Genomic DNA, 25,663 nt, shown 5'->3' with positions numbered 1-25,663 from the left:
AGACAGTGATTTAATCTTGCATTAAAAGTGGTCTGTTGGTCAAACTTTCACACGACTTTTTCACTAAAAACAAACATAATGTCCTACTTCAGGATAAGGTTCTAATTTGCTATTCAATTTTTGATTTCATATTTTGCAAATGAGGGGAATATGATGGGAATATTGAGAACACAGAAGAATTCTAGAAGCATTTTGAAGCTGCATTTGGATTTAGCTATTAAAGTAGATTTTTATATAAAAAGCTTAAACTAATGTACTGTGAGATATTGAAGAGAATAAGTAATACAGATCTGCCATTATTTTCATTTCACCAATGAAGAATTGGCTCCAAACACTTGAAAGAAACGATTAGGAAAACAACTTTAGAAATATTAAGTCGCATAATATTTTGTATAATAAAAAAAAAAAAACTTAACTAATTATACACACACACACACACACACACACACTAATTTAAGTAGAAGTAACTGTCCATTACCTGAATGTTTTATTTTGTAATAGAAGTAAATTATATGATACCAAGTTCTGGTTGTATCCACCTATATTAATTGTTTCTAAATACAACAGTAACACTACCATTAAGTATTTATATTTACAAATATGTCGAACATGTTTTTCCTCAGTAATAAAAATTCTGCAGTTTCTCAACTAACTAGTTAGGCCTACAATATACATCAATTATTAGCTTGTAGCAGTATTTAAAGTATTAGAAATTTCCAAATTAATTTATAAATTCACAGTGTAAAATTAAATTTAACATACATAAAATAATGTAGTGAATTATCAACATTTATGTACCTCTTGTGAGAGACCGACGTATCTCATTTTTATTAACTAATAATTTCGTTAGCATAATAAAATATTACAATTTACAATGTCTGGCGATCAGTCATAACTATAAACATAAATATAACGTCCATTTGACTTTTTCAATCACGAGAAGTGTATCTGCATACCCTTGTTCCACTACAGGATTTTGGGTTTCGATGTGCGATCACAATTCGGTTCTAATACGATCACTTTTTTTATACACAGTTGTTGTTAACAAATTGAGATATTACCTTATATTTTCATTATAAAAATGCTTCAAAATAATCCGAATAATGAGCAAATCTGGGGGAAGGCCGTCCGATGGGAGAAACCTATATACTGTAAAAAATCAAGTAAATTGGTTTATTATTTTTCGAGATACAATAACCATATTTTCCCTCGATTAGGAGTCGAGGGTAATAAGATCACATAGTTGTGTACTACTGAATACAAATATGTCCGATTCATATGGTATCATGAATTAAGTTCGTTTGGTTTGAATATCGCGAATAGCTACACAAAGGCAATCGGCGCTAGCCGCACCTAATTTAGCAGTGAAAGACTATAGGGAAGGCACCTTGTAACCAACACGCACCGCCAACTCTTGGGCTGCTCTTTTATCAAAGAATAGTGGAATTGGCCATCACTTATTAATGCGCCCACGGCTGAAAGGGCAAGCATGCTCCATGTGACAAGGATTCGAACCCACGACCCTCAGATTGCGTGCCCTAACAATCTAGCCATAACGTAATATAAAAAATAGTGTGATTGTATGGAAAAGTTGCTATTGGGTATTTCATTGATAAATATTCATTTTAAAGTGTCTGTTTTTAAAACCTTGATAAACTTCATATATCTATAATGCTTGCACTTTTAATCTTTCTTCAAGTCAGTAGGAAAAGTGACAGAATTTGAAAGAATAAATAGTTTAAAATAATAATAAATAACTGCAGGAAACGTTAGCACTACGGTATATATGCACTTCGTTTAGGGAAACTAGTGCACTGTAGCATACACTTCATTTAGATATAATACATATTCAAATAATGTTTAAATGCAGCATCACTTAGTATACAATTAATTCAACATGCCATACTTTGATGTCATATTTATTAGAAGTTTAAATTATTTTTAATGTACGTGAATAGTGCAATATATTATTCTTGTAGCTTTTACAGTTTGCTACGTTACGTACAAACTATAAAATTAAAAATATGTCAGTACATACTGTCATAATATAACAACTATTTACAACTGTTTCGTTTATTTTGTGAATGGATATTGTATCGATGTTTTGTTTTCTTATAATAAGAGAATTAAAATCAGACGATTATTGTAAGTCGTCTTTATAACTCATTGGTTTAGAGAATATATAGAGCAGACAATTTAGTAATAAACATATAAATAATATGAGATGACCAGGAAATAGCAGACAGGCGAAGACAACAGAAGAGGGTTAAGTCACAGCAAAGGAAGAGTTCCACCTGGAGTTACCTACGGTAGAAGTGATAGGCCTAACGTGTAATATGCTAGACCAACAGTAACAGTAGAAAAGGGAGAATAATCTATTCCATCAAAGCGTGATTCTTAAGTAATTGAATCAGCCTGAGTACATTTTGACAAACGGAACAGAGGATATTTTGAAGAAAGAAGACCAAACGATTACCGGAAGAGCAGTATGTGGCTACGGTAACTCGCGCCAAAATTGTAAGTGAATTATACAGAGAATACTAGCGAGGTAGAAACAAAAATTGGCAGTTCGTCTTGTCAGCTGGAATTCTAAAGAAATTGAATGGATCTAGGTGGACGTTTGACAATAAGATGATAACCATATAGTGTTTATTATATTGTTATGATCACTATAGTCTAAATAATTTGCTGTACATGTTATGCCGATAGCTGCATTTAAAGTGTTCATGTTTACTGATCTTACTGCTTACTGTCTTAATGCTTTGACGTTACCTACTGTGTCGCGGATGAAATTGTTTGTATCTCAGTTGAAAGCTAAACATATAAAGGTGATAGTAGAAACAACAAAGGTTGGTAGTTACTTAATAATACTGAGAATGTGGCTTTATTGATATATGCTGAATTTACTTCTAGTGGGTAGACCTTAGTACTAGCTAGTATGGAGTTTTGAGGATACTGCATTTCACTTGAGAATTTATCAATTAACAAACAAAAACTTGTCTCGAAAACTTACATCCAAACCTACTTTCTTTGTTGGTTTCCAGATTGAACTTGCATTTAATATTCAACAAATTATAGTGCAAAGACACCTCTTGGCTCCTGAGGGTCGTGTAAAAAGTATAAAAGAAAATTCAAGATAGCCCAGGCGTGGTGATTGAGCGCTCGACCCACAATCTGTGTGTCTTGGGCTCAAATTCCATAGCCAAACATGCTTTTCCTTCAGCCATGTGGATGCTATAATGTGACGGTAAATTCTACTCTTCGATGGTAACAAAGTTGGCAGTGCCCAGTGGGTGATGTAGACTAACTGCTTTCACTTTAAAATTTAGAGTCTGCTGGCCATTGAGCAGTTTTGGGCAAAATTTAACAAACAAACAATCGAAATTAACTTTAGACTTGGAAAAAGATCAAGTAATTAAACAGAACACATTTCTTTTATGACGTGGTAGCTTACAATGATCTAGTGAAAATGATCGAATAAAAGATAAAGATGGACAAGTGAAAAAGGTGGGTCACGGAAATATAGAGCCTGAGAACCGTAAATACGATGGCGATAACGCAGTAAAATTAAATACCCTTGGAAATTATTACGTGTAAGTAGGAAAAGAAGGCACGAAAGTCGATGCTTATATCTGTCACTAGACATTTTTCTGTCGGAATATTGTTTAAGAACGGATTTGTTGGTAGAAATAATTATGTCCGTGAACAGTTTCCAAGATTCGAAACATATCGTATTGTAACCGATGTAAAGGTATCATAGTGTTAGAGGCAAAATCATTAATAATAACAACGCGTATTCGTAGTAATATATATAAAAAATAATAACACAAATTGATGGTAATGGGATACAATGGTGATTGATCATGGGAAAGAACACCACATGAAATCGTTTATATGATGAATAATCTATCGAGTAGCATTTATAAAGCAGCATAAACGTACCCATCAAGACACTTATTTCTGACGTCATAGCTGTTTATCCACAATGGCGATAAAGCCTTATTCTGTTACAGTCAGATAGCCTGGTATTCAGTATAATCTCAATACTTTGTATTATACGTGATTTGATGGCCGAAACGCTTATTCTCTTGCTTTTGTGATAGAGAATTAACTTTCTAAGAAATATCTCAACTTATTCACCCATATATACTTGTAAACTATTGGTTTTAAAATGGAAGTTTGATAATTGCGCCTTTATAGAGACCATTAAACTAATAATAACTTACCTTTTTTACAAGACAAAACCCCCAAAAAACCTTGCAGTAGAAGTTATCACTGATTATGGAATAAGCTTTCGACCGTAGCTTGTACCTAGCTACGTAACCCTAGTGAAGAAAATTTTTTCTACGGTCTACTAAGTTCTATTCATTGTATGTTTTTGTGTTATTACATTGCACAAAAACATTTTGTTCCATTAAAAATTTATGCGAAATAAATTGAAATCATCTACAGTCGATCGTGAGTGTCATGGGGAATTTAGGCTTCTTAGTGTTTATCGCTTTACGAGATTTTGTATCTCCGGCATCACGGCTTTTAATTTATTGTGGTAAGGAGCTTTAATAGAGAGATATCAACTATTAAAATACAAAAAAGAAAAAAGAGGGAAGACAAGTTTTAACACTAAATGTACAAACAAATATATGATAGTGATTAATTGATATTTTCCACATTGTGGATTAACCTTTTTTCTGTACAATGTTTCATCTTTATTCGTGAATAGAGAAATTAAATTTCTTTATAAGATGACGGTAAATGAGCTGAAATACATATGTCAACTATGGATACATAATTAAGTTTTCTAGAAGTTCCGGTACATGATCAATGATTTAACATAACAGCAAAAAAAAAACACACCTTATTAGATTTGTTTATTTCGCGCAAAGCTACACGAGGGCTATCTGCGCCAGCCGTCCCTAATTTAGCAGTGTAAGACTAGAGGGAAGGTAGTTAGTCATCACCACTCACCGCCAACACTTGGGCTACTCTTTTACTAACGAGTAGTGGGATTGACCGTCACATTATACGCCCCCACGGCTGAAAGGGCGAGCGGGATTCGAACCTGCGACCCTTGGATTACGAGTCGAACGCCTTAACACGCTTGGCCATGCCAGGCCTTCTTATTAAAAAGACAATTTAAGTGTCATATTTTTATAGCTGTTTTAACTATTGTCTTTTCTTCAGGATTAATGTGAATCACTCTTTCACTTGCAAAAATACACAGAAAGATTAACAGTTTATTTTTATTTTCAGTATTTTACAAGAAGTCGATATTTCTTGTAAAGTCAAACTTTTATAATCGCAAAGATCTAGGGAATATATTCTCAAGACGGTTGGTATAGGTATTAGCACTTTAATTAAAATAAAGTACAGATCAACGTTTCCACCTTCATAAAGCCTTAATGGCCACTTTTAATGCAATCTCCTTCTTTACAGGAGTCTCAACCACTGAAGCCTGCAAGACAACTTCAGAACTTTATATCCAAGACCCCAACCCATTGGTACACATCCCCAGCAACCAATTAGCAACTCTTATAGAATTCACTGCCACCAAAAGTAACTTTACGTTCAATAACCAAAACTACCTACAAATAAATGGCCAAAGTATGGGCAATTCTGTGTCACCAGTTCAAGGTAACATTTTTATGACACATTGAACCAATTCAGCAAAAGAGAGGGAAAAATGTATATATATAATGTTTATAGTGAATTTTAACAGCTTTCTCACATTTCGCTGCACCATGGTGGTGAAGTAATGAATTATGTTGCTATTTGTTTTATGCTTAACACTACGTAATGTACTACCTGTGTTCTGCCCACATAAATCTGGAAGTTATTGCTTACCTACCGGAATGCAAGTGACTAACCAGACTAATACATTCATTCGTTGTATCTTGTACATTTATTGATATTTTTGTTTAAATTATCAGATGTGACTATCATAATACTGCTAAATTTGTAATAGCTTTATAATAGCATGTAATTATATTATGTCTCTAGAAAAATGTCGTATTAAATTATAATTTTCATCTCAAACTGCAAGAGATGTGGGGATATGATATAGTCTGATTTTGTTAAATATCTGTTGAGATGCACAGCTATACCAGATATATAATATTTATTCTATATATGTTTCACACATAGAAAGAGATTCCGATGTGCAACATTAAACGTTTACTTTTTTAATTTTTCACACACCACTGGCATAGAATTCGAACGTTGAAACAGATAACTAGCTAACTTAAAGTTTGGTTGTTTAACAATAATATTTTGGGAACAAACATTACCACAAAGCTGAACTATTGTTCGTTCTCAGATCCCCTATAGCTCAGTAATAAGTTTGAGAACTTATTACACTAAAAATTGGGTTTTGACGCCTGCAATTGGCAGAGCATACACAGCTCATCGTGTAGCTTAGCAAAGAACAAAAATATTCTGGATTTTATGAGAGAAGTATGGTATCAAGAACTTTTACGTGCACTAAACGTAATGAAAGCTAAGACAATGAGTATTTTATTGCCTCCAATAGCACGGCGGAATATCTGCGGACTTGCAACTCTAAAAACCGGGTTTTGATACCAGTGGCGAAGAGAGAAAAGGTATCCCATTGTGTAGCTTTGTGCTTCATTATAAACGAACTAATGGTTTTAGTTATGTTTTTATGAAATTGGTTATAATTGCAAACGTTTTTATTTAAATATATCTTAAACAATATTATGAATTAGCTAAAGCTATACACTCTTTAATATATTACTCGAAATTCCACTAGTAATATTTTATTTGAATTTTTAAACTATTTTGCTGATAGAGAAAACAAGGCAGAATAAAAGAAAATTTTTGAACTAAGGTAATTTCACTACCTAAGCTAATTAGTTCCCTCTGATAATTCGAAAAATCAAAGAATTCTTATTCCTAGTTTTTCCTCAGTTCGCAACTCGAGGGCATCTTCTGCCCATTGACCATAAAAAAAACAAAAACGCAGATGCAACAGCTGAAATAATGTCGATTTGACGAGTTTTGGTTATTTGCTTCTGTGGAAGAACACATATTATTCCGCACAATTTGTGCTGAATTTTTCGTTTTTAATGACATTGTTGCGCTGTAATAATGTTTCACCTACAAAAATATATTTTTCATCATTTCTTTAATTTATTGAAAGTAATTTTGTGTAGATGTTTTCATTTAAAAATACATTTGCTTACTCTCGCTTTACCTTCGGTTTTTCAGTTCCGACTGCCACGCTGGCAAGATGTTTTTATTAGTTTTCTTAATTGGTGCTAATTTTGTGTTTGGTATTCGAACCATGTGATCGAAAGTCGTCCAAACATGTTTATATTTGCAACTGAGAGTTGTTTCTAGATACGACAGAAAACCACGAGTGATTGGGTGTCTGCCATCTTCGCCCCTTTCCCGTCAAAAGTCTTAAGATTTCTTTGCTTCCGTTTAGAAAATTTATGGATTTATTTTTATTCTTTGTGCTACATAACTGACTGGTTACTCTCGATAAAATATTATTTATTTTTAATCTTTCCAGAAATCATACAGTCATTATTCGTTGGTTACTTACCTCAAGACCTGTTGGATAGGGCTCTCAATTCGCAAGCTATGTATCGCTGGTTCAAATTCTCGTCACACCGAACATACTCGCTCTTTCAGTCAGGGGGCGTTGTTAAATATCAGTTAATCGCACTATTCGTTGTTGAAAGAGTAACCAAAGAGTGACGGTAGGTGGTGTTGACTAGTCTATCAATACTAAATTAGGGACGGCTAGCGCAGGTAGCGATCCTGTAGTTTTGCGTAAAATTCAAAACAAACCACATTTACACATATAACAGCGAACTACACAATGCAGTTTTTAAGAACGCATACAAAGTTCTGAGATCAACAAATTCATATTTTTTTTCACAAATGTGCAAACATTTAATCACTTAACGACAGACTTCTAGGCAGGTCATTTGAATATTTTAAGGAAAACAAAAATGAAATGTTACGTGCATTAGATCGGTATATCACACACGATGGAAATGAGCATGAATACCTCTCACATGTTAAGATGTACTGTGGGTTTAATATCAGCTACATTTTGATATACTTATATAATATATCATTTTGTGGTTTGTAGGATATACATGTTAATACATATAGTGTGAACTACCAACTGAAACAACATTGGTATACGTAGACAATTAATAGCAAGTGTACCCCAATGGGAATGATCAACGTTGTACATAAATGGACATGGTCTGGATAGGAGTATTAAATATCATACTACAAACTTTCGTATATTTATCGTCGTTTATATTAACGTTTAATATTCAATCAGTCTATCCATCACATCAGCAAAGAAAGGGAAGGGGACAAGTTTGGATTTGACCCCCTTCCTTCAGGTCCATATGGATTTGAATCTAGATGAAGCAGGAATAGTGTAACAGGGAGGAAGAGGTCTACGTTGAACCTCATCCTTCCTAGACCAAAGCATGTACTGGATCCTGATGATGATGTGGTCCCTGTTAGATCGAGAAAAAGCTTTCCATACAATCTGGCACACAGGTCTAAGGTCCCGGATGTTAGGAACAAAACTGCCGCATGGTATTAATTGCTGGTTATCAGGCTTTCTAGATATCAGAAAGTTTTGGATAAATATAGAGGGTACCTAGTCGGAGTGTGTTACTCTTGATACAAGTGTTCTTCAAAGAGGGGTATTTAATCTCATACCATTCATCATGTATATAAACGACATGACACTAAGTGGTACTAACTTCTGCTACACATCTCAACTTGCAGATGATATAGCAGTTTGGAAGAGTTCACACACGCCATCCATAGCAGCCACAAACTTATAACCTTCTCTGAACGAAATAGCAGAATACTGACAAAAGAATAGAGTGAAAAAATAGCATACCAAAACAGAAATACTCTTTCTTGCAAAATTAAATAAACGTCTCAAAAAATATCCCACAATCATGTCTCCACGGGACTCTCAGGCTCGGCATGGCCAGATGGTTAAAGCACTCGATTCGTAATCCGAGAGTCACGGGTTCGAATTCCTCGTCACACCAAACATGCTCGCCCTTTCAGCCGCGGGGATGTACGGTCAATCCCACTATTCGTTGGTAAAAGAATAGCCCAAGAGTTGGCGGTGGGTGATGATGACTAGCTGCCTTCCCTCTAGTCTTACACTGCTAAATTAGGGACTGCTAGCGCAGATAGCTCTCGTGTAGCTTTGCGCGAAATTCAAAACAAACCAAACCAGTTCTCCAAACAATTACATCAGCAAACTTTTTAGGTCATCAGCGATGATTCAAAATTAACATGGCAAAAACACATATATGAAATTACAAACAAAATCTAATCTAATTGGAAGTCGGTCCGGCAACACTAAAGCCACATTATTCAAACATATACTGAAAATATACAAACAGTATATAATACCGGCATGGAACAACGTAGTGCCAAATAAAAACCAAACTCAATACTCACAAGTTCATACAAAGTCCTGCGTACAATAAATTCCTACTTTTTGCATAACTATGCAAGCATACAATCACTCCCAGACAGAATTTTAAACAGATCGTCACGTATTTCCAGAAAACTTTCGTAAAAATATATTCTTACGTACACGGGATTGCTGTATCATACATGGTAGAAATGAGCGTAAGCAGTGGCGGATTTAATGTTGTGTGAGCTTAGGAGCTAAAGATTTTTGTGGGTCTTACATACCATGCAATTTTACATGGAATAAAATTATCAATGAGCTCTGGGGCTGAGACACCCCCTCTAGTCCTTACTTAGATACGCCATTGAGCCTAAGTATGTATTATACGCGTAAATATGTATTATAAGAATATTAACAAGCCATCTACTGCGAGACCCGCTTAATATATTACCTGTGTTTTATATATATTATGTATTAAAAGGGTTTATTTATGTAAATACGTACAAAATAGGCTACAGGGTGAATCAGTACTGGGTTATACGGGATCAAATGCAGAAAAGTGTATATCAATACGGATGTAGAGCGTTGAGCATAAATAGACGTAGCCCTGATAGAAGTATTGTAGTCATAAAAGTTATTTTAAATATTAACAACACTTTCATTTACGTGACGTTCAATATTTAACAGTGTAACAAAACACCAATGTTGGGGTGGTTGGAGAAATAGGTGGGATTTGTTTGTTTGTTTTTGAATTTCGCACAAAGCTACTCAAGAGCTATCTGTACTAGCCGTCCCTAATTTAGCAGTGTAAGACTAGAGGGAAGGCAGTTATTCATCACCACCCACCGCCAACTCTTGGGCTACTCTTTTACCAACGAATAGTGGGATTGATCTTAACATTATAACGCCCCCACAGCTGAAAGGGCGAGCATGTTTAGCGAACGGGAATGCGAACCCGCGACCTTCGGATTACGAGTCGCACGCCTTAACGCGCTTGGCCAGAAATAGGTGGGATATCAAACCTGATCCTCACAGATCCCGATAAAGTCCTTTTGTCACAAACGTGTTTTCCCTTTCTTTTGTTCGCTTTTGGCGGTTTACTTTTATAAAACATGGATACATGATATCCAGTTGGTAATCAAGGAATATGAGAATATTTCAATATTTATGTGATGGATTTTTCCAGACGGCTTGCTGATACGATGTTTTAATCGATAAATGCGTTTTGAGGCAAATGAATCTTTCTTCAACAATACGTTTTAAGGTATATAGGAATTGGTAACGAAATAACTTTGTTTTGGTTTTTGTTCTTGTTGATCTTATTTTATTCTGAATTTACGCGGGAAAATTATCTCAGAAACGATTCACTTGCTATAAAGTGCTTCCCTTCACCTAGCGGTAAATATGCAAGCTTACGACGCTAAAATTCGGGGTTCAATACATATTTTGGCCGGGACCAAAATAATTTATTGTATAGCTTTGACATAAAAGAACCCTACGTACGTAAAAAAATAATAAAAACGCCCGTATTTTAACAGGTCTATGTTGTAAAATATAGTGACATCTAGTGAATAGTTTTTTGTGTCTGGTTTGTCAGCAGGGAAATATTTGTAAAACTGAAACATTTTGTTCAGATTTCATAGATGACTAACTTGTATTTGTAGAATAAATATCGAATAGTCATTTTAGTGTTAAATCATCTTAAATACCTTCCAGCATTAATATAAAATAAATTATTGACCAGAAGAACACCTAAATACATTTTTTACATAAAAGGCTCTTGAAACTTTTCGATTGTGGACATACCCTGACCGCTGTCTATCAACAGTTATATAGTGGTGGTAACGTCAGTTAAGTTACAACTAAAACTGCACCGTTCACAAGATGACAGGGCGTAATCTAGTGGAGAGCGTGCTCAGGTTGTGCATCAAAGGTTTCGTGGTTCGTGGCTGTTTGTCGTGGTTGTGGGTGTGTTATAAGAGTGGCGATCAACCCACGCTCTTTAATTAAAGTAGGTCATGATTTAGCGATGAGTGCTATTGACTAGGTGCCTTCCCTTTTGTCTATCGGTTGATGGTTAGTGACGGCTAGCCCAAGTTGTCCTTGTGTAGTTTTGCACGAAAATTCTGTAATAAAAAAGTGCGATTTGCGTTAATAGGTCTATCGTAAAAGAGGAAGTAGGATTGAGACAAGTGTATATTATGCCTTTTTTCCTGCAAACAACTTGTTTTTACAAAGTTTCTTGGAAAAGAAAGTAAGATGTGATGGCATTTACGTGGTTATTCTATACAGTGTGGTTTCATAAGAATTAATCATCAGTATGCTCAGGAGAATAGGCCCCCGATGGATAAACGGTAAGCTTTATGGACTTACAGGATAAAACTCTGGGTTTCGATTCCCCCTTGTGGTCATAGAAAATAGTCCATTGTCTCGCTGTGTACTAACTAAATAATGACAACAACTATAAAGAAATATATTTCCCCGCAGAAGCTGTGACAAATACATGTTACTTAGTTTTCTCAGCTACATCAAAACAACAGAACTGGCGTGGAGTACTTTTTTTTAATCGCATGTTTTAAGGAAAGCTTATTTTTATAAAGATATACTGAAGGTATGTTTGTAACGATAAATTATCATGACCTCTGGTGAAGCGCCGATTAATATGGGGATTATCGAAATAGTTCTGTTATGAAGGTGTGAGGACGTTTTAAAAGTTATACTTTCTTAAAGGGGATCCTTATCATCTCGGGAATAATAGACCGTAGTAAGGAAAGCTGTTTTAAATGTCAAAGACATCCTGTAATATTTCCACCGAAGTCAAGAGTGCTGGAACATATTTCCCATTTGTATGACAACAGTGCCCAACAGATGAAACCCAGTCTCGGCAAGGCGCATTTGGCCATATATCCAGTACGTGTCTTGTTCAGAGTGGAAGAACTTGGAATAAAGCATTTCTTATTTTAAATATATTTGGCAAATTACCTGATGTATTAATAATGAATAGTTATCATGTTGAGCGCTACTAGGATATAAATATATAGATTTTAGGCAGCTAGCTTTGGCCCAGCATGGCTTGGTGGGTTAAGGCATTTGACTCGTAATCTGAGAGGCACAGGTTCGAATCCCCGTCGCACCAAACATGCTCGCTCTTTTAACCGTATGGGCGTTATAATGTGACGGACAATCTAACTATTCGTTGGTAAAAGAGTAGCTCAAGAGTTGGCGGTGGATGCTGATGACTAGCTGCCTTCCCTCTAGTCTTACACTGCTAAATTACGGGCGGCTAGCGCAGATAGCTCTCATGTAACTTTGCGCGAAATTCAAAAACAAACAAGCAGTTAGGTTGGAGAAATGTAAACGAGTTGCTATAAAAATTCTTTTACACATTTCTTTTTGTAATTTTTTTAATGCTCGCTCTGGGAATTATCGTTCAAAGACAGTGTTATCCAACTGTATAACCAAAATAATATAAAATGTATTAGCTTTTAGAATAACAACTCAAATCTTCTCACATAGAAATAAATAATAATAATAACGTTGATGAACCATCTCTATATATTAAATACTTCGTTTCTGAATCACTTGAAATAATCTCTAGAAATAAATTTAAAATAAAATTGGTATGACTGTGAAACACTAAAAACTATAAAAGAAGACAAACATTTGGGAAACGTAGTTTAGGAAGTCGAATTAGTTTAGAAGACTTGTGAGTAAACTTTCCTCGCAAGCACGACTGCTTTATTTAATTACTTCTCTTAAAGAAGAACTAATTGATCTGTATTTCGTCAATCTTTTATCGCTACTTCAGGATTTATTATTATCAAATTTCATTGGCTCTGTAAAAACTTTAGAAAAGTTTATTTCGTGCATATTGGAAAGCTCATCTAAGATATATCCTACAACAATAAAATTGAAACAAACTATAAGAAACTTAATGGAAAAGTATGTATCTCTGTATTCACTAATATATTTTAACTGTATATTTGATTTACACTAGACAGAATGTAAACTGCATGTTTTTGTATAAACAAGATAATTTAAATTCTAAAAGTTTCAGAGCTTATTAACGTGGCCTGTCAGATCAAACGTTGTTGTGGTTTTCTGTTAGTATGAATTAAAATATGCAATTATTTAGGCCTACCACACACTATAAGTTTTAAATAATGTAGAAACAAACATTTTAGAATCGAAAAAAACTTAACATAATAACGTCAAAGGTTTCGTTGTATAATATAAGTTTTTTCACAGCACACGATTTCCGTGTTACGTGAAAAGAATGTGACATTTATGCTAATTGACAAAATAACGACAAAAAGGATATTAGTGAATTAAGTTAATAACGTAAGATCTATAACGAGGCATCCGGAAAAGATAAGTGGGGAAAACGGCATAAGCTAGCTGTTGAAAGGAATGTCATAAGGTTAGTTCAAAACTGGTACGCCCAACATAACAGGGTAAAAAAGGTTTTTGTAGTAATTACTTGCACATCATGTCTGGCTTACACGCAGGATAAAGTTAAACCGAAATGTTTAAAATAGCTTTTTTTAAAAAAAAGGCCGTAAACTCCTCCCAAAGAGCAGACTTAAGTACAAACCTGACGATCTCCTTTTGAGACGAAGGTCGATTAATCAAAACGTTTACTATCTCTTTCCTTTTTGAACATGATTTAACAATTTTTCTGTTTCGATATTCCTTTAAATGATTGCCGTACTGTTATTTGTTGCTCTTGTAATGTGGGGACGCAATACTTGTTGGAAACGTTTACTTACGTATAATGAGGGTAATGCACTCTTTCGCAGTTTTAATTTTATACATTTACAGCTTCATTCGTATTTATACTACACTTTTGTGCAAGTTGCATCGCGTTGGTTGACACTATCAGTTAATATTCGTAGAGGAGCAGACAAGTTGTTCACGTTGTATTATGCAATGGCCTCTACATGAAAAAAACAAACAAACTGTGAACTTTACTAAACACCGACCTCTATGTGATGTGACTAGTAAAATTTTTAGAAAAGGAAACAAACTGTATAATACCAAACACCGACCTCTACACGGCGTGCCTATAGTAGTATTCACTCGTACAAAACGTTATGTTGTATTAGTTTTGTAATGTATGCCTAGAACATGGGTGGCCAAACCGCGGCTCGCGAACCACATGCGGATCTTTGACATATAATGTGCGGCTCGCGGAAATATGTTGGCTGAGCTCCTTCTTGCATTATAATTAATACAAAATTTTTTCAAGCTTTATAATTATTTACCGTGTATAAACTGAGAGTCCACTAGATTAAAACGTAAGTTTAATATTCTTGGTGAGTAAATATATTTAATAATTTAAATCCTAATTTTAATGCTAGATTTGAGTCAGGGATTAAAGAAATTTCAGCAAGGATTACCGGAGAATTGTGCTTAGAGAATCAGTAATTGTATAAGCTAGTGCTGACAATGTTAGTTTTAGTGGGTGTGGCTTGTGATCGTGTGATTGTGGCGTGTGTGGCTGTGTTGCGGGCAGTGAAGTTAGCGAAGTGTTATTGTAATATTGGGTGCTGTAGAATTTGGTTGAATTGCACGTGTTGGAGCTTATTGTTTCTTTTCACTTTAATTTTTTAGAAGTGTCTGTGAAAATTTTGTGAAGGAGGATGGCATCATCAAATTGTAAGAAGCGAAGGTATGAAGATGAAAACAGAAATTTTAATCCAGAGTGGGAGGAAGATTTTACGTTCACCGTTAAAGAAAGTAAACCTTTGTGTCTTATGGAAGTTTAGAAGACCTCTACTAGCAATAAATAGCCTGACAATTGTATCAATGTCCGTTTGTGTCAGAAATATATTATGATAAGACTAAAATTTTGTAAGGTGGTATCTGATTAATATATCTAATTTTATTGTTTTACATAATTTCCTTCGGTTTTGACCAGATATTTACTAAGACAAATAAATATCATTAAAAATATCTGTTTTTACCCCTTTTATTTTTATTTTTGTCAGTCTCATTTAATGTTAATGAAATGTAACTTTGCATATTTTTTTAGATGTTTTCGTAGTTTATTACCGTGTTAAATACACTCAGTATAGTTAAAACAATAATTAGCCAGGATTTTGAAAACATTTGTTTAAAACACTCGGTCTTCGAATCCCTGTCAAACCAAACATGATCGCCCTTTCAGCTGTGGGGCGTTATAATGTAACGGTCAATCACAATATTCTTTGGTAAAAGAGTAGCCCAAGAGTTGGTGATGGGTGGTGATGACTTGCTGCTTTCCCTCTTGTCTTACGCTGCTAAATTAGGGACGGCTTGCCTAAATAGCACTCGTGTAGCTTTGCGCGAAATTCAAAACAAACCAAACCGATATATGTGTACTTTGTGACTATTGAAACTAATACAAATTAACAGTTTAAAAACTACATACATTAATAAATATTATTACGTACATGTATTTCTTAATATTTATATTAACTTGATGTAATAAAATATGTATGTTACAATAAAAACGTGTGTGTAATATTTGTTCATGTCTTGTGGCTCTCAAACATCTGAAGTTTATCATATGTGGCTCTTACGTTAAGCAAGTTTGGCCATCATTGACCTAGAACGTACCCCGCTCTAAATACTGAGTACAAGAACTTATTGTAATTTTAATATTATTAACAAAATTAGTTCTGAGTTATCTGGCATTTATTTGAGTCGTATTTGTACCAAGTCATCAAAAGTTAGGAAATGCTGTTAAAAACCAAATATTTTCTTTACTCACAACTGTTAAATGTAAGTAAGGTTTCCAGTCGTACTCTCTTTGGCACCAAGATGGAAACCTTTTTCTATCTCTCATTGTTTTTAGGAGGTGTCGCTTGTGACAAGGAGCCATTGATTTTCTTCTGTCTGAAACAGTCGATGAAATATTAAATTATTAATTATTGGCTTCTAATCAAAGCAAGCTGTCTTGGAAATCAATGGGTTCCAATGTTAATTGGAATAGCTGAGACCGTAATTCTAACAACTCATGAGGTTGGCAGCTAAGGAGATTAGTGGTAGCCCTAAATCTCAAAATGTAAAATAACTAGCAGAGATCTCCAACACATTTGCGGACAAATTTGTATCTTTATTAGAACAGAATATCTTCAGTTAAAGAATTTTTAGAATAATATCATACAACTTCTAATTGCAGATACGGAAATTTATAGGTCCACTTGTCTTACGCCTAACATTATTTAAGCCTTTATTAAGTACGTCCTATACTTGATAAAAAGATAAATTAACACTATAATTTGTGTACATTTTTTGCTTTAATTTAAGTAGTCCTACAGTAATAGATGTCTATAACAAAATAACAAATAGAAAATTACAGAAATATTAAAACGAATAGATTTTACTAAAACAATAAGAATGAATAAACGGTACTTTTCTGATGTAACAGCGCTTGGAGATTCAGTCAGACAACAAGGTCAATAAGAGTTTAAAAAGTACCAACACAGTAACACATCAATTCTTCATATACGTCTAGATATTCATATGTGTAGATTTGCCCTTTAAGATCAAATTAAAAAAAAATCAAAATGTGTTTACATTTAGAACACAATATTTTCAAAAAGAAAATTGCTTTAATTGTACATGATACTGACCACTTTATTGTAGAAATAAGCCACTTGTGTCTATAAAGCACTAGATGCAGATTTATTTATTGAAATAAACTATGGAATACGATAGTTTGTTTGTTTGCTTGAAGCTAAGGAGAAAGCTACACAATGGGCTAAGCTACTGGAGGCGATATTTTGTAAGAAAGGGTAATAGCCAAACTCAACATTTGAACACCATTAATCCCTTTATCTTCCTGCACAGGCGCTAGATATAGAAATGATATAAATTAGCAAACCTTTCTTCCAACATCTTTCTTCCAGTTTGTAAAAATACAAAAATTACTAAAATCTATTAATATTATAATAATGAACAAATGCTATTTCAGTAAAGACAAACACAAAAACGATATTCTTAAAGTTTGATTTGCTCTGCCTCTCAAACTAAGTTCATGTACAAAGATAAATTTCGTGAGAGCAACATCCCACATTAGTGGCGCTAGAATCAGGAATGCCACGTTCTCTATAAATCAACGCTAGATATATTCAACATTTTCTAGAAACTGTTCAGAGATGTTCTAGGCTTACATTATATGCATGCAGTATGATATTCGAAGTGTTCATTAAGTTGCCATCTCTCTATATATGAACATACATAATTATCTTATAGTAGCGCATCCATACATGTTCAAAGTACTTCATTAAACATTTCTGAAATACTAGTTGAAATTACTACATATACACACACATGTATATATAGCCAACACAACAACTAATATTTGTTCTCTTTGTTTACTTTCGGAAGACATAAATGATTAAAGTTCTTCCAGTTTTTTAATTCTTTGAAACATCAATTCTAAATCAATAACAAACAAGTTTTTCTTATTATTTCAACTTATTGCACGGCACGTGTTTTTTAGCATGTGTTACACATGCCATATGATGCTTTTTAAATAGACACTTTTACTCTCACTAATATATCTTTCGATTTAAATACCAAATGATTTAGATCTCCACAAAAGTGAGACCCTTTTTAGTTTTAAAACAGTATAAATTGTTAACAGATTGTTTACATCTTGTTTCGCACGCGTCATAAGTCCACAAATAATTGCTACTACCACTTCCAAGGCAAGTTTGTCCTTTTATTTTCGCACTCATTTCTTTAATTTCTCGCAAAGTTACACGAAGTTTATCTGCGTTAGCCGCCCTTAATTTAAAAGTTATATAGCACAAATAGCCCTCGAGTAGCTTTGTGCGAAATTCCAAAACAAACAAACAAAAGTTATAGACGAGAGGGCGTGTGACTAGTCAACACCACCAACTCTTCAATTACCTTTTACCAAGGAAAAGTGGACTTGACCGTTACTTTAACGTTCGAACGGCTGGGTAAACGAACATGCTCAGTAACAAGATTCGAAACCGCGATCTGTAGCTTGTGAGTTGAATGCCATAATTATCAGGCTGTAAGCTTAATGCTAATATATTAACACAAAATAGCAGTGGTTAGTCGTTATTATTTTATTTTACACAATAAGAAAGAACAAATATGATATAAGCCAATTCTAAATAGCTCGTATTGATGTCACGTATTTAGTGTGACTATCAGTTTTATTACTGCAGTTTACAACAATACTTACCTCCCAGTGTGACAGTAGTGATTTTAAGAACTTACAACGGTAAAATCCGAGACTTGATTCCCCGCGATGGACACAGCAGATAGATCAATATGGCTTTACTCTAAGAGAAACTAATAGGAAAAACTCTCCGTCATTATAACAAACGTATAAGAGGTTAAGCAAACATAAGATTCTAAGTTAGCTAAGGAATGGGCCTACCCAGTTATTATGTTTCAGAGAATTATGCAGAAAACGGGCTTAAAATTTCAATCTTTGCTATTTTTCATTTCTTCCGTTTGTTCGTACTATATACACGACATACAAATCGCTAGGGATTTTGCGACAGAATCTACAAAGTTAACGTTGTCTATTCAGTGTATTAAGTTTTAAACAATCAAAAGCTGAGGGAATAGCAGTTGATAAAAATAACATAAATCAGGCTTAGAATTGTCCAAATAATTTATAGAGAACGTATTTCTACATAAACATCCCGATAACATGATTTAAGTGAACCAATGTTTTATTACAAGCATTTCTCAACAACATTATTTTTTTCTGGGATTTTTTATTAGATTAGCCACGTGCGTCAGGCTTAATTACAGAAAATAAATGTATGTTCTTGCTGTACACAATGAATTTGAAGGAAAAGTACGAGAAAAGATTAAACATTAAAACAGAACAGGTAAGCTGCCTGTATCCACAGTACAAGCTAGATAAAACGTGACACCTTTTTCACATGAAACATAATGAGCGATGCTGTTTCCGTAGTGCAAAGTTACACAATAGGCTATTTGCACTCTGTCCACCACGAAGAATCTAACTTCAGATTTTAGTGTTGTCAATTTGTAAACTTACCAATGAATAATCGTGGGTATTATCATGAAGGGAAAATATAGCATTCATTTCTTTTTCATACCTTTATTTGGTTAAAATTGGCTGTATCTTCAGCACCTTTGAAGTTCAAAAACTTCTAGTTTATTTAAATCGCGTACAAGAGAGTTTGCCCCCTTCTCAGTGGCTTGATAGCAGTAAGTGTGTAGGCTTACGTGGTGGTCAAAGTCAAAGCAAAAACAGCTCATTGTGTCGCTTTGCGCTTAAAAACAGCCAAACTCAAACTAGGAAATTCAATTTAAAAATAGATGGTGATACGAAAGTGTAATTACGCTGACATTTCAAAATGTCCTTAGTTGTATGAGAAATAAAAACAACAACAACAGAGAAGACGAAAGTGAATAGCATAAATAGCTGGATCTGTCGTGTGGTGTAACACTAAAGTGGGTTCGTAAAGTGGAATTAATATTAAGCCTATTTTCTAATTACGGATACTATCTATATTTCCGCGTTAGACTTACCTCATATTCACCCAAACGGTACTATGTGTACGTTTGTTTTCATATTAAGCCTATTTTCTGTTTATCGATGCTTATTCTGTCTTCAAGTTACGATTGTGGGCATTTGTCTGTAGACGTACAAGAGCATATTGACGATTTGGATGGGAAACTTTATAAATTGAAACTCATTTTATATGATTTAGTATTTTGTTTATTAAGCACCTTCAACCATTAACCTGTCCTTAATATATTCCGACACCAAACACTCAGTGTAGTGCACAACCGAATCCCGAGAAAGAATCTGCTCGGTTATTATCACTTATGGGGGCCATGAGGAAGGGGAATAAGGGGGCATCAGCCCAACACATTATATTTCACAAATATTTCTCTAAATATGACGCAAACTTAACATCGCAGTTAAACTAAATATGTTTAGTATTTTTTATTGAAACAGTAAATTTGTCTTTGGACTTAAACACACATAGCACATGCTCGTATAATCTGCTGACATACACTGTGAAAGCTGATCTCCTACATACTTTGCCTCCCCCACCGAAACCATTTCCGTGGGCGCCCACGTTATCAGTGATTTACAGTAATACAGTTATTAGTTCAATTTTACTCTTCAACAACTGAAATAGTCTGTCTTTATTCTACATCTTAGTATGGCTTACAACGCTGGGAACATGCCATAAGTTGTGAAGAAACTGAGAAGCGTGATTAGCGAGCGGTGCCACTTTTCTTCTGAGTGAAGAGAAAGGATACGTTGCTGATTTGTTTTAGAATATGGAGGACAATTTTTTTCATTCTTGTGATAGTAATTTATATTAATTTAGACTTTTAGGTTTCATTAAGCCCTTCGTAAAGGTATGTTAATATTACAAAGACTAGCTGTAACAGAAGATTTATAAATCTGTTTTATTAATGTGTGTATGTGTGTTTTCTTATAGCAAAGCTACAGCGGGCTATCTGCTGAGCCCACCGATGGGAATCGAACCCCTGATTTTAGCGTTAAAAATCCGTAGACTTACCGCTGTACTAGTGGGGGGCGTTTTATTAATGTATTTTCTAACCTTGCTTCTCTGTTCCGTAAGGAAAACAACATTTAAAATATTTGGTCACAAACACTACTCTCTCTAAATGAAAAAAGCCTGGCATGCCCAGGTGGTTAAAGTAATCGAATCCTAATCTGAGGGTCGTGGGCTCGAATCCCCGTCACACCAAACATGCTCGCCGTGGGGGCGTTATAATGTTATGGTCAATCCCACTATTTGTTGGTAAAAGAGTATAGTCCAACAGTTGGCGTTGGGTGGTGATGACTATCTGCATTTCCTCTAGTCTTGCACTGATAAGTTAAGGACGACTAATTGTTATGTGAATTGTTTATATTTTTATATTATCGCCCGGCTATTTGGATGTGGGATGTGAAGCTGATGTTCAGTGGTTCGTGTTCCGTTATTGCCACAAATAAAGTTGCTTTCCGTGGGTGGATTGTAAGAGTGACTGGATGGTGTGACAAAAATACCTCAAGAGTTAGCGGCGAGTGTTGTTGTCCAACTATCATCCCTCAAGTCTTTGAAGTTAGAGACGAGTAGCGCAGATAACCTTAGAGCAGCTTTGAGTGAAATTCATTCAACCAAACAAATTGTTGTCAAAACGTTTATGACATTTTTTGCAATATAGCTAAATATTCGTCGATCAAACAAAGAAATTATAGTTGCAATTTACAAGACCATGACAACTGTAAGCACATACAAACATGTGCACTTTTTAACTCGGAGCTTAAAGTTTTTATATGCCAAGTGTGGAAGTGTACCAAAATATAGTACTCCGTGTTTCACACGTGATTCGACGATCGTTTTACTACTTGTATTTTACAACGAGTGTTTTTCAGGTGATAAAGAATTAACACTCCCAGAGACATAACAAAATAGTAATATTTGTCATAGCTCATTACGTAATATGGTTATTTTTTCGTGAATGAATTAGCTTAAACACTAGATACATAACAACTAGCTTCTTAAATAAGTCAGGCATAATGCTCTTCCGTTTGGGTTAATATTCGACAATGAACTGGAACGCTTAATTATTCGTGGACATGATTTACTTTCTTGCTGTCTCATGTGGCCTTTGAAATTTTAATAAGCTATTTTAGCCAGTAGAATTTAATAATTTATCTTAAAAACGTTTAAATCAACATTTAAAAACAAACAAATGTAATACGATATAATCGTATCAGTGTTTATAACTGAACGACTGATGGTAATGTTTAGACCTTATTTTTACCCTGTCTTGCCAAATTTCTTATTGAAAGGGCTTAGAGTAGAGATGGCGTTAACAGGATACAGTCTAAGATATTTAATTAATTGGAATTTGCAGTTTATTTTATTTTAAAGTATTTAATGAACCCTAAACTTAACGGGATAAAGACGACAACAACAAAAATAACATAGTGTCAGGCAAGATAGTTAGACCTATGCTTACCCTTCAACACACACACACAAATATATACATATATAGGGTAAATATTAAAAGACTCAAATAACTGTTTAGAGGTTGATGTACAAATACATACATTTTTGATAGATACCAAGATATATTATGATAAATAAGAACGAAGTTTTGGTAAAACTCCTCAAGCAAGTGAGATAAGTTTCGGATTTTTGTGGTTTTACTTGGTTATTGTTTAGAATTTAATTTAGATATTTTTAACTAATTTATTTACTTGTCCTCAAGAAGGTTAGTTTATAAGGTTGCGGCACAATGGCATGCCTGCGAACTTATACTTCTAAAACCGGGTTTCGATACTCGCTGTTGGCAGAGCCCTCTGTGTAGCTTTTGCTTAATAACAACCATCAAGAAGTTTAAGTTGGCTACTATAATTTCTTTTTTACTCAACGATTCTTGAGTTTGTCGGTTGTTCTCTTAGATTACTTAGTTATCTAAAAGCGCTGGCTCAGCATGGCCAGGTGGGTAAGGCATTCGACTCGTAATCTGAGGGTCGCGGGTTCGAATCCCCGTCACACCAAACATGATCGCCTTTTCAGCCGGGGGAGCGTTAAAATATAACGGTCAATCTCACTATTTGTTGGTAAAAGAGTAATCCAATAGTTGGCGGTGGGTGGTGATGAATAATTGTCTTACACTGCTTAATTAGAGACGGCTAGTGCAAATAGCCCCCGTGTAGCTTTGCGCAAAATTCAAAACAAACCAACCTTTAAACCACTGTGCTTCTAAACCAATAAAAAACAAATTAGCCAAAGCAGATAAAACTTCGTTTCTATACTAATACCAACAATATAATCATAAATTGTTTGGTTAAATATAAAATGTATATCCTGAGCTACAAAAGTATACTAATTTATAGAAATACATATTTCGAAATATTGTTAACTGTATCTGTAAATCGATGAGAAAAAAACGCTAACTCTGTTGTAACGGAATTTTGGTATAAAGATATTTCACGTTAAAGCTGACTAGGTACACATTTTATTTAAAAGTCTGCGTCGTCACTGAAAACTCCAAAATGTCTCTAACGGCGAGTTCATCGATTATACACTGCTGGCCAAAATTGTAAGACCAATGAACATAAAGAAAAAATATACATTTTGCGTTCTAAGATTCAAACACTTATTTGAGTAAAGCTTCGAAAGATGAAAATAAGAAAACGAAATATAAGAATAAAAACCTTTTTTTAGCATTTAATAGGTAAAATGTGAACACTATGAAATTAGCCTAAATACTAGCTGGTCAAAAGTTTAAGACCATACTGAAACAAAGCGTTAATCGGTAAACACGAAATTTAGTCATTTGTGTTCAAGCATTAGCGTTGTCAACATCTCCCATTGACATCTCCTGTGTTACATTGGATAAAAACATGGCAAAGGCTAAAACTTTGACAGAGTTTGAACGTGACACAATTGTCGAGCTGCAAAAGCAAGGTCTCTCTCAATGTACCATCGCTGATGAGATTGGGCGTAGTAAAACTGCTGTTACAAATTTCTTAAAAGACCCTGAGGGATACGGAACGAGAATTTCAAGTGGTAGACCCAAGAAAATTTCATCGGCGTTGAGCAGGAGGATTTGACGGGTTGTCCGGCAAGACACCAGCCGATCGCAGAACCAGATTAAGGCCCCTACAGATGCAGAATGCAGCTCAAGAACAATAATACGGCATCCACGAGAAAAAGGCTTTAAAAACCGTAAACGTTTTCAAAGGCCACGCCTCTCTCCACACCACGAAACAACTCGGTTAAACTTTACTGAGAAGCACTAAACATGGGACGCAGAAAAGTGGAAGAAGGTTTTGTTCTTTGATGAGAAAAAAATTAACCTGGATGGTCCAGATGGCTTCCAACGTTACTGGAACGATAAGGACATCCCACCAGAGACATTTTCTACACGACACAGTGGAGGAGGTTCCATCATGATCTGGGGTGCTTTCTCCTTCCATGAAACAATAGAGCTACAGGTTATACAGGGGCGTCAAACAGCAGCTGGTTACATTGGCATGTTCGAGAAAGCATCCTTATTGACTGAAGGCCCTAGCTTGTGTGAATATTACTGGATGTTTTAGCAGGACAACGCTGCAATCTACAATGCCCGCAGGACAAAGGACTTTTTCATGGCGAGTAACGTGATTCTTTTGGGACCGCTAGCGCAGATAGTCCTCTTGTAGCTCTACACAAATTCAGAAACAAATAAACAAACAAAACTATTTACAACCGCTTGAATTATTTAAATACTTTCTACTTTATATTGATATCAGCTTTATTATCATAAAGCTACAACAGTCTCTTTTGTTTGCACGAATTATTTTAGTTTATGTATAGGAACACTTAGTTTGATGTTATGGTTTCTTGATGTTAGCTCTACAGAAGCGTCATTCATTTATGATTTACAAGCCATTTCCTACCTTGCCGATACCTTCGGCACTAGAGGGAAAAAAGGTTACTAAAACCTGATAGATGAAGCATTTTTATTTATAGCAAAAGTTCCAGAATGATTCGAGAAAATACAAACAGAATACTTAAAGGTGTTTTAATGGCACCGTCTTTTATGTTGCAAGATCAGATGTTTGACATGCAAAATAGTCTTTCCTGAACAAGTAAGGCCATTTAAGTTTGGCCTATCTGAAAAAAGACCTAAATATTTAACCGAATTTGTAGTAAATCAATAACCAACTCTTAACAGTCTACAGTTTGCAGTGAACACAACAAACCAGTCGATGTTTATAGTTTTGTATTTTGAAGTTTACAAAATAAAGTACATTTTAATCATTTAACTTGATTACAAATAAATCTGATTTCCTCGAGGACACTTAACCTGGTTTGAACGTCGTAAACCAATTAACAGTATTAATTATTGAATTCTGCATGCAATCACTTCGTAGAACTACCAGTGTAAAAACATACATTTTAAAATATAATAAAGTTAATAAATAATAATACAATAATAAACTTATGGAGTATTTTTAGACTGTCCGAATATTACTTTCTATTGCTAATTGTATATAATTGTTCAAGTTATTAATTCGATAGATTGTTATTAATTGTATATAAATGTTAATGTTATTCAACAGAAAGATTACACCAGCCTGCATCTCAAATTTTTTCCTGCTGATTTAGTTCTAAGCCCTGATTATAGTTAAATCAATGGCACTGAATTCTGAACTAACTTCCTCTTTTCTCTATCATATCTGAGTATTTCACA

The 25,663-nt window shown here is 34.6% G+C and overlaps 1 long non-coding RNA gene across 5 annotated transcripts in view; it reads left to right on the top strand.

Moving 5' to 3' along the window:
• The window catches only part of LOC143243980 (uncharacterized), a 29,072-nt gene extending 13,215 nt beyond the window's left edge, over nucleotides 1-15,857 (top strand). For 4 of the 5 annotated variants that reach the window (XR_013024825.1, XR_013024827.1, XR_013024826.1 and 1 more), the window contains exons 5-6: nucleotides 5,434-5,631; nucleotides 15,047-15,857. This is a non-coding gene — a long non-coding RNA (uncharacterized LOC143243980). The remainder of the gene's footprint in view (nucleotides 1-5,433; nucleotides 5,632-15,046) is intronic. The other variant, XR_013024828.1, reaches the window with a different exon arrangement.
• Nucleotides 15,858-25,663: the final 9,806 nt, after the last annotated feature.

The sequence above is a fragment of the Tachypleus tridentatus genome, chromosome 2 (assembly GCF_004210375.1).
Source record: "Tachypleus tridentatus isolate NWPU-2018 chromosome 2, ASM421037v1, whole genome shotgun sequence".
Taxonomy (NCBI): Eukaryota; Metazoa; Arthropoda; class Merostomata; order Xiphosura; family Limulidae; genus Tachypleus; species Tachypleus tridentatus.
The sequence above is the reverse complement of the archived record's forward strand: the minus strand, read 5'-3'. Positions and strand labels throughout refer to the sequence as shown.